This window comes from Hypanus sabinus, chromosome 16, assembly GCF_030144855.1.
Source record: "Hypanus sabinus isolate sHypSab1 chromosome 16, sHypSab1.hap1, whole genome shotgun sequence".
Lineage (NCBI taxonomy): Eukaryota > Metazoa > Chordata > Chondrichthyes > Myliobatiformes > Dasyatidae > Hypanus > Hypanus sabinus.
The window spans coordinates 27,364,538-27,375,620 of record NC_082721.1 but is presented as its reverse complement, the minus strand read 5'-3'; the positions used below and the strand labels follow the sequence as shown (position 1 = coordinate 27,375,620).

General features: G+C 44.0%; 1 long non-coding RNA gene across 1 annotated transcript; it reads left to right on the top strand.

The window, feature by feature from the left end:
• Nucleotides 1–652: 652 nt before the first annotated feature.
• LOC132406142 (uncharacterized) lies at nt 653–6,088 on the top strand. Its single transcript, XR_009516076.1, has 3 exons — nt 653–2,606; nt 3,684–4,011; nt 5,323–6,088. It is a non-coding gene; the product is annotated as an uncharacterized LOC132406142 (long non-coding RNA).
• The last annotated feature ends 4,995 nt before the right edge of the window (nt 6,089–11,083 follow it).

The following is an 11,083-nucleotide window of genomic DNA, read 5'->3' as shown; positions in this document are numbered from 1 at the left end:
GATCAGCCATGATCATACTGAATGGCAGTGCAGACTCAAAGGGCTGAATGGCCTACTCCTGCACCTATTTTCTATGTTTCTATATGTACAATTGACCTCGAGAAGTTTCTGGTGAGCAGTCTGATTGAGCTACTGCAGTCTTAAATATATAATGATCGTTTCAGGGGCAGAGAACAAAGTTAAGGGTCAGATTAGGGTTTAAGAACAGGGATATGGAGTAGTTAGAGGTCAGGTCTCTGCTCCGTGGTCAAAGTCCGGTGATATGGGTGTGGGGATGAGGGTCATCCAGAGTCTAGACCTCTACTCTGTGCCCAAAGGCCAGCAACATGGACAGCTGATGAAGAAAGTCCATGGGTGTAGGGCTGCCTCAGGTCAGTGGTCCCACTGGATTGCATGAGCTGGAGGCACAAGGGTCTGTCAGATGGCGAGTCCGTTCAAGCCTGGAGTTTGGAGTTCCGTCATCGGCTGGGGCCGGTACCGACCATCGAAGGTTGATTGGAAGTTGAAACCCATTGGCAGAAGGCTGGATTCTGCAGACTGGAGGCATGTCTTAGAGTTGGAAGGTTGACTGAGTGTGTGGGAGGGAGGGAAGGAAGTTTTGATACGGTTGTATCGCAGCTTGTTCTGTGGTGTTCTGCCGAGCATTGCGAGCGTGCCATGTTGGCGTGGAATTTGTGGCAACACTTCCAGGCTGGCCCCGGCACATCTTCACTGTCACAAACACGCAGAGCTCTGCAGATGCTGGAAATCCAAACCAACGCACACAGAATGCTGGAGGAACTCAGCAGGCCAGGCAGCATCTATGAAATAGTCTAAACCGTTGATGTTTCGAGCCGAGACCCTTCATCAGGACATCCTTAGTGTTGGATGGAAACACAAACAACGCATTTCATTGTATTTCCATGTACATGTGGTAAATAAATCGGAATCTGCAGGTGAAAGTACTCCCACAGAGTACAGAGGAGGTTCTATCCAGTCACGGTGAAGGAATGGCAATGTATTTCGAAGTTAAGGGGTGTCATTTTTTTTTGCTGGGGTGGGACATACAAAATGACAGGTGGCCAATTCAATTGTACTATTACTTTCCTTGGTGAGAAAGGTTGTTCTTTTGGGAGGTGCTGGCAAAAGGACCTAGGTGAGAATGATCAGTGTATTATAAAGACGGTATATACTGGAGCACAATACTCTAGAAGTGAATTGCATACCATCCAGGTGGGATGATTTGTCATCGATGATGTTGAGTTTCTTAACTTCCTTGAAGTTGCTCCAGTGCAGGCAGGCGGAGTGTACTCAGTTCTGATCGCCTCATTGTAGAAAGGATGTGGAAGCTTTGGAGAGGGTACAGAGGATGTTGCCTGGAATAGTGAGGTGGAGCAAGTTATGGAACAAAGAGGATGAGGGCTGATTTGATAGAGATGCAGAAGATCTGATAGAGTGGACAGCCAGCACCTTTGCCCTAGCTGTCCAAGGGAGTGTAAGTTGAAACTAGTTTAGATGCCGTACACTAGAGCTTGCTGTGTGACAGGGCAGCAGACGGTGCAACTGTCTCAGAGCTCCTGGTCAATTCTGACCTCAGATGCTATCTGCTGGAACTTGCACGTGCTCCCTGTAACTGTGTCTTTCAACCAGGGTTTCATGGAAAAATGGGCTGTAGTAAATGCACCCTGGTTTAAATGGTTGATGGAAAAATTAGGGTGGCGTATGGGCAATCCAGGTTAATTTATTTATCCCATGAACATTGAAACATACAATGAAATGCATCGTTTGCGTTAACAACCACACAAAGTAAGGATGTGTTGGTGCAAGAATAACCACACATTCCAGTGTCAACAATGTTCAGCAGAACAACGCAACCAGCAGCAACAGTGACCGAACAGGAGCAACTAAACAATAACAGCAAAGTAAGCCCCATTCCTCCCACACACGCACACAGACAGTCCTCCAACCCAAGGACAGGCTGTCTTCGGCATATAGCCTGCAATGAACTCAGACTCACATGCATTGGGCCTTTGACTCCCCCAACGGACTCTCACGGGCTCTGGCCATCAAGCCTCAACTTCCAGATGTTGAATTGACCTTCAGGCTTTGATATTGACCCAGGACTTGCCGATGACAGCAAATAAGGAACTCAAACTCCAAGCCTCAAACACTGGACTCTTTGATGACTAGGACTCCAAGTGCTAGGCCCCCAAACGTTAGGCCTTGAATTCCGGTCTCATTGACATGTCCCTAGGCCCTCCTGCCCGCCAGAACTCCAACGCTGGAACATGCTAACGACTCGCTGACCTGGGGGCACTAGCCCTCATCCTCGCTGGTCTGCCAGCCTGAATAATTTAAAGAGAAGTAAGTGCAGAAGATCTATTATTTTAAACATGGGCTAAATCTAGTGAGCCTAGTGGCCTCTTTTTATGTTATCAGGAACTATGAGATCATGTGAGACACTGAGCTAATCACTTTGTTATTGATTTGGATTTGAGCATGATGTGTGGTGTATTGCAGAGCACTGGAAATAGATTCACCAGGATCTTTGAAATTGCAGAAGAGAAAAGGCTGCAGGGCTCTGGAGAAAGAGCATAAGAGTGGAGAAAAGTAGATCAAAGAGCTTGGTACGTACACAATGGCTCAAATGGTCTCCTAATCTGTAAGGGTCACAATGAAAGAACAGACTGGTCCATAGGGGCAGGGGATGTGGGTCTGAAGAAAGGGAATGTTGATATGCATTCATCTGTTTTATGACAGTGTAGCTATCTTTGATTGAACAGCCAGGGGTTTCTGGCAAGTGGATGATGCTATTTTCATTCTAAGCTGAATTAGTCAGCTTCACCTGGTTGGAACAGAGGCATTTGTCCATTCACACACTCTGCCTGAGGGAAACAACCACAACTAAATCTGGCAGGGGTTGCTCCTTTAGTCCAGTGATCTGCCAGAAGTTAACTGATTGATACTGCTTAGGCCAGACTATTTCTGTGCCTGGATCTGAGCTGCCCCTAAACTACATCCATTCTTCAAATAACTTTGTCATCCTGGGTCAATGCCAGGAATTCCAACCCTGCCTCAAATGATACAACATCCGTGAAGAAACCATCCGTAGCCCAGTGCGGAATTGTATTTTTAAAATATTCATGTTTTATTTTCCCCTTTCTAATCATTAATGAACTATTGCTGATTGATCGCTCAACTAGTTTTTTATGCTTTCATACACATGTGTTTATGTATGTGTAATGTGCTGTAAGGTTTCACTGCTAATGCAATGGCTTCTCTGTAATGAGGTAATGATTTCTCTGTAGCAGCAATGTTTGGCTTATGAGTAGAGATAATGGGGCTTTGGAATGTATGCCAGCCAATCAGTGGGATGTTGTTCTTTCTGGTGGGTCTGGGAGCAGGGATTTTGTGGTCTTTTGCCGGGGAGAGATGAGGAAAGAAGACGTGAGTGGAGAAGCCAGATGGAGTGGAGGAGGAACGAGGGTCTGAGAGTTGGCTACGCTCAGAGGAGGTCGACAGGGACAAATGAACAGAACCGTGAGCTCCAACATAGCACATTAGGCTGTTTCATGAGAATGGGCCCCTTTTCTTTTTTGCTTGTTTCTTTACTAACCATATAGTCAAATTAAGAATTATAAAGCTCAATCATTTAATGGTATATTGTGCAGTGTTTGTTATTTCATGGTACTGATTTGTAACAGGGAACAAAAGAGATGGTTGTTGACTCCAGGAGGGCACGGAGCGACCACTCCCCACTGAACATCGACGGCTCCTTGGTAGAGATCGTTAAGAGCACCAAATTTCTTGGTGTTCACCTGGCGGAGAATCTCACCTGGTCCCTCAACACCAGCAAGGAAAGCCCAGCAGTGTCTCTACTTTCTGTGAAGGCTGAGGAAAGTCCATCTCCCACCCCCCCATCCTCATCACATTCTACAGGGGTTGTATTGAGAGCACCCTGAGCAGCTGCATCACTGCCTGGTTCGGAAATTGCGCCATCTCGGATTGCAAGACTCTGCAACGAATAGTGAGGTCAGTTGAGAAGATCATCGAGGTCTCTCTTCCTGCTATCACGGACATTTACACTACACACTGCATCCGCAAAGCAAACAGCATTATGAAGGACCCCACGCATCCTTCATACAAACTCTTCTCCCTCCTGCCATCTGGGAAAAGGCTCCGAAACATTCAGGCTCTCATGACCAGACTATGTAACAGTTTCTTCCTCCAAGCTATCAGACCCTTCAATACCCAGAGCCTGGACTGACACCTTACTGCCCTGTTGTCCTGTTTATTGTAATGCCTGCACTGTTTTGTGCACTTTATGCAGTCCCGGGTAGGTCTGTAGTCTAGTGTAGTTGGTTTTTTTTTCTCTCTGTGTTGTTTTTTACATAATACAGTCTAGTTTTTGTACTGTGTCATGTAACACCATGGTCCTGAAAAACATCTCATTTTTACTATGTACTGTTCCAGCAGTTATGATTAAAATGACAATAAAACTGACTTGACTTGACTTGATCGAGCAGCATCCACCCAAACAAGCTTTATTAAGTTTGGCCAGGCCGAGGGTTGTCTTCCCTTAGATTAAGCTGCTGGCCGAACTGAGAATTACATGTGCAAATCTGTGTGTGTGTATGAAGATTAACTGGTTCACACATGTGGGAATTGCTTGGTCCTTTATAAGGACTTCCATTTTCATTGCACCATACACATCCACAGTGTCCAAAGGTGTTTCCCTGCAAAAGAGAAGTATAAACATAGCTCCGTTTGCAAGACTGACGAAGGCCAGGTCCATCCAGTTTACTGTCTCCCATCTCGTGAGTCATTTGGTTATAACGCCAGTGATAAGCATTGATTAACATCTCTTCTAAGGCCATCCATTTTATATAAAACTTACTATATATATGAATGTTATATACAATAATTGGTCAGTCAAGCTTTGTCGACTACAGGGATGTTTTTGTTCTGTCAGAATAGCAGAGTTGGGTTTTCGGAGAGAGCTTACACAAGGATTCTCAGCAAAGGAAGATTGTAGAAGTTTCGAGTAGTCACCCAATTAGTACACATGTTCACAGACATTAGAGTTAGCTGGGAGCCAAATAAGCTCTGGTTTTCCTTGCTTTGCTGAACTGTTCCAAGATTGGAAAGTGTGCAATCTGTTCTAGCAGGTTACCACCCAGCAGGCAGGGATAAAAAATCTCTTGTAGTACGTCACTAGCTGGAATAGAATTTTGGGTGGCTTCCAATGCAAGCACTGTACCAAAGAGGAAAGATTAGAAACATTTTCACGCAGGGAATATGAATTTCTCAGGGTGTTTACTGATCTCTTTATTCACGTTTCAGGATGCGGGTAATACTGGCAGGGCCAGCACTTCTTGAGAAGCTGGTGATGAATCACCTTGGACAGGAGCAGCTTCTCCGGTGACGGCGTTGCCACGTTTTATTGCAGAGGGAGTTCCTGATGTGGACGCATCAATAAGGAAGGAATGGCGATGTAGTTCCAAGTCGGGAGCGCATCTTGAAGGGCAATGTGGAGGTGGTGGTGTCTGAAGCATCTGCTGCCCTAGCTCTCTGTAGTTGAAACTGTAGGTTTAGGAGGTGTTGTTGAGCAGCCTAGGCAAGTACCTGGAGTGTATTTTGTAAACAGTACACACTCTAGCCAACTATGCTAGTGTTGGAGGGAAAAATGTTTAAAGCGATGGATGTATGTTAACAAAGCTGCATGCCTAGTCCTTAACGGAGTTGAGCTTATTTTTGTTTTGTTGTTTACTCATTGAAATAGAGAACAGCCCCTTCTGTCCCTTCAAGCCGCGCTGCCTGGCAACCCCCAATGTAACCCCAGCCTAATCACAATGACCAATTAACCTACCAACTGGTACACCGTCGGACTGTGGGAAGAAACCAGAGCGCCCAGAGGAAACAAACGCAGTTCGCAGAGGAAGCATACAAGTCTTCACAACAGCGGGAATTGAACCCTGGTCACGTCCACTGTGAAGCGTAGCACCAACCACTATGCCACCATGTCTCTAAGTCCCTTGGTGCTGTGCTCATCCAGGCAATGGAGAATATTCTGTCATGCTCTGTCACGAAGGAAAGGCTTTGCGGTGTGAAGTGGAGAGTTGCTCACCCGCAGAATAGCCAGCTTGTGACCTGCTATATAATTAGCCACACTAGTTATATGGCTGGTCCAGATGAGTTTCTGGTCGTGCAACTCTGAAAGCGAGGATAGTGAAGGGTGTAGTGATGGTAATGCCATTGAATGTCAAGGGTGGGTAATCTTACAGCAAAATCTTCAACATCATTAAAGAAGAAATTTAAAAAGCAATCTGGAAAGGAAAATGTTAAAGAATCTAGTGAATGGAAAGGAAAATGGAATTCATCAGACATTAATCTGGAATTTGGCTGAATAGCCTCTCTCTGTGATGGCCGTCATGTTAACACCGACATCCCAAATCCTCGCTCAATGTTAATTGTATCTCACAACTTTTTTTTGTACAGAATCATTCTTTAATTTCTGTGGAGAGACTGTAGAAGGAAGGTAATTAAGAGAAAATTTAATTGCAGCATTAAAATTATGACTGTATTTAACAGTGTAAATAAGCAGACTGATAATCAGAAGCACAGATTAACTGGTAAAAGAACCAGAGGGAGATAAGAATCACTTTGTTCAGCAAATTATTATGATCTGAAATGGACTGCCTGAAAAATTGGAGGAACAGAATTCATTAGGAACTTTCAATGATGATTTGCATAAATACTAAACAGAGAAGTTTGCAGTTCTGCTGGTAAAGAGCAAGGTCTAACCAAGTAACTCTTTCAAACAGTCAGAAAGGCTTAATGGGCTAGATAACCTTCTTCACGTGAACACAACAAAATAGGAGCAGGAGTTGACATCAGGCCCTGGCCTGCCCTGCCTGATCTATGCTGGCTTTAGCACTTCTTCTTTCTCTACACATCCTTAGTTTTCAATCTTTCAAATAGTTTTCTAACTCCACTTTAAATACTTCTAATGATCCAGCTTCTGCTACCCGCTTGGGCAGGGAATTTGAAGTTCACAACACTACAAGAAAAAGCTTCTATGTAACTGCTCCTTGTAATAATGGTGTCCTCTTGTTTGACACTCCCTTGCCCCATCTCCCAACATCTATCATGTTGAACCTCTTTACGATCTCAAGTGTTTGAATAAAATAACCCCTCATTCTTCTAAGTTCAAGGAATATAGGCATGATCTATTTATTCTATCTTATGGGACAAAGCTCTTATTCCAGGAGTTATCCTGTTGAATCTCTTTTGCTCTGTCTCCAAAATGACTATTTGTCTTTAGGTGAGGGCAACAAAACTGTACGCATATTCCGGGTGTGGCCTCAGAGACGATTACAACAAAACCTTCCTAATTGGAAACTCCAGCCCCTTTGTAATGAAGAGCAAAATGCTGTTTGCCTTATTGGACTTATCTGCCAACTTTTTGCAATTCATGCACTAGAAATCTCAAACCCTCAGTCCCTCTAGATTTAGATAATGATCTGCATTTTGATTTATCTCACAGTGTGCATGACCTCACAGTTTTCCATATTAAATTCCAGATGCCAATCTTTTGCATAATCACAGAATCCTTATCATATCATGCCCTGCCATCTATTTTTGTATCATAGGCAACTGAGGAACTTTAAACATAATTACAGTCCAAGAATGAATCCCTGTGGTACTCCCACAAAATGCTGGTGGAAAACAGCAGGCCAGGCAGCATCTATAAGGAGAAGCACTGTCGACGTTTCGGACCGAGACCCTTTGTCCGGATATCTCAGCCCGAAACATCGACAGTGCTTCTCCCTATAGATGCTGCCTGGCCTGTTGTGTTCCACCAGCATTTTGTGTGTGTTGTTTGAATTTCCAGCATCTGCAGATTTCCTTGTGTTTGCCCTGTGGTACTCCACCAAGTTCTCCTCCCAATCTGCAGAGGGACCATTCATTCCAACTCTTTTTGATCAGACATCCATTCTGAGACACTTCCTCCAATACTTTTGTGTTTTTGTTGATGCACTAGCCTCCTATGTGAGAGCCTTTTGAACATTTAAACGTACTACATTTTTCCAGGGCAACAGATACAAAATGCTGGAGGAACTCAGCAGGCCAGGCAGCGTCTATGGAAAAGAGTGAACAGTTGATGTTTTGGGCCGAAACTCTTCATCAGGACTGGAAAGAAAGAGAAGTCAGAATAAGAAGGTGGGGGTAGAGGAGGAAGAAGTACAATGTGGGAAGTGGTAGATGAAACCAGGAGGGGGAGAGGCGGTGAAACAAAAAGAGATAAAGGGCTGGAGATGGGGAATATAAGAGGAGAGGACAGACGACCAGAGAAGAAAGAAAAGGAGGAGGAGCACCATAAGGAGGTGATGGACAGGTAAGGTGAGAGAGGGAAATGGGGAATGGTGAAGGAGAGGGGGGCAATTACTGGGAGTCTGAGAGATCAATGTTCACGCCATCTGGTTGGAAGCTACCTAGATGGAATATGAAGCATTGCTCCTCCAACCTGCATGTGGCCTCATCACGGCAGCAGAGGCCATGGACTGACATGTCGGAATGGGAAGCAGAATTGAAGTGTTTTTTTCAGATTCCCCTCCATCAACATTCTCTGTTGCATCCTCGAATAACTCAAGCATATTTATCAAACTTATTGTCAGATTTCTTTATTTATCTTTCATAAAACCACATTGACAAGGTTTAATTTTAACTATTTCCTCTTTGGTGGTTGACTCTGGCATCTTGCCAATACAGCTGTTGAACCTCACTTTCTGCCTTTCTCCCTATTTTGAACATGGGAGTCACTTCAGCTGTTTTCCAATCTTCTGATTCCTCTCTGGAGTTTCATGATAATGTTGGCATTCGTCTGGCTCAAAGGACATAGATAGCGGCATAGGAGTGACCTCTCCAGGGTACAGGAGATCCTGGGAAGTCCAGTCGTCAAGACCCCCATCCCTTGGTGTCATCAAAGCAAAGTTTGGCACCAACTTGGCTGTAGGGGCTGCTGGAATGATGTTCTGTGACGTCCAACTGCCTTAAGGGCTCCATTCTGGATTTTCTGTCTGGGTTTGCTCCCGTAGCCTTTGTCTCTCCCTAGGCTGCCCACAAGGCAGTGGAGCCACTTACTCATAGCTAGGGTGGAGTTTAGTGAGTTGTGAAAATTTTCAACCAATGGCTCCACTATGTCTGCAGCCACTTCTTTTAAAATCCTCGTGTAGAGACCAAGCTGGTGAGGTGGAGATTTGTCCCTACCAAAGGAGGTGTAAGGTGCTCCTTCCCTCTGCTAGCTTGCAGGTCACTCTTGGGCAAGGTGTAGCACCTGTTTAGCCCCCCAGTCTGCATTACGTGAAGCCATGGTAGCAGGTGGTGGGTGGTGATATTAGCAGCTGATGCATATCACAAGTCCTGGTTATTGAACCAGGAAGACAATCTCTGGAGACTATCGATAATGACTGGGGTCTCCTATCTTGTAAAGACACTTCCCAGAAGAAGGCAATGGCAAACCATTTCTATAGAAAAATTTGCCACAAACAGTCATGGAAAGATGATGGTCGCCTACATCATACGACATAGCACTTAACGCACGAACAAAGTCTACAGTCCAGTGGTTGTTTGACTTCAGCCCCTCAGAGTTTCTCAGTCGTTCACCCTTTGTAATTGGGATTTTTAAAATTCTAATGATGTGTATAAATATTCTATTTGAAATCTTAGGGATCTTAACAGCTTCTTTCACAATTAAGATTGATGCAAAAAGTTGTTCAATTTATCTGCCTTGTCCTTCTTTGTGCTTGTGAATTCACCAGCATCATTCTCCAGAAGCCCAGCATTTACCTTAGCTCTTCCTATTTATGAATCCTATTTATTTCTTCTGTGCTCTAAGATTCAATGATTGACTGCTGAAAAATAAGTGTTTGGGCTCTAGTTATTACCAGAATAACAAAAAAAAAATCATTTTAAAATCCCAAGCCAGCGCCTGTAAAATGTGTGTGAATGTCACTTTGATGGGAAGTGATAATACCAAATCTCTCTGCATTACTGCTGGACACCAATAACCTTTCCTTTCACATACCAATATCTTGTTCACTCAGTTGTATCGCCGTTTGGCCTAATCAGCAGCGTTTCGCATTTTATTGATGGGCTGTCATATATTTTGTAAATTATGGATAGAATGCCTCAGTCATCCACCTAAGCTCACTCCCTCTTGTCACAATTTTTGTATGCATGGAAGAAAATTTACAATTTATCACATCAGACTGAAATATTTTAATGTCAGTGCCTGTGCTTCTTTCTTTACTGCAGATTGTGATTAGCAGTCACGGGAGCTTGCAGTCTGAAGAGTGGAGAAGGTTGCATAGGTCGTAGCTGGTATGAGTGATGTCAAGAACATTGATGAAGGGATGCTGGAATTTTGCTAAGGTATGGCTCGGTTTTGAGTTTGGGATAGAGATGAAGCTCCGAGAGTCTTTGTTTCATTGCGAGCAACTCTTTGTTTGACTCACGATTTACAATGCGTTTGATTACCTGTCATTATCCATCCTGGGTTGATCACACTAGGGATTGAGGTTCAAGTCTTAGGTCCCATATCCAATGAACGGGAAGGTGTATGTAATATGATGGGGACACAGTATTTTAGGGTGAGGATTAAGGATTAAAGATTAGGCTTTAGAAGTATTTTGGGGGGATTAGAAATTGATTATGAATAGGTCTAAAGGACAGGAAGGTCAGAAAGATGGTTGGGTAGAAGTGGATGCGGATAAGGGATAGGAAGAGGTTTCATGTTAAACTTAGAGTGAGAGGTGCAGGCAGGAGGAGACTGTTCCCTCTAGTACCTTCCCCCATATCCGACGATGCCATTTTTGTTTGGTTCTCATGCTTTGTGTGATTTACCCAGATTAACCCACCATTAAAGATTTGATAAGTCTTCTTGATAGGAGTATATTTTATTTTGCATAAGATTACTGAATTCACATTGTTTGTTCTAGGAATGAAGGTTAGGTTAGGGATTGGCTCTGAGGTTTGGGGTTAGAGTTTGGGTTTAGTGGGGAGCAGCTACGTTAGTAATACTGGAAATGCCACTCTAATTGTG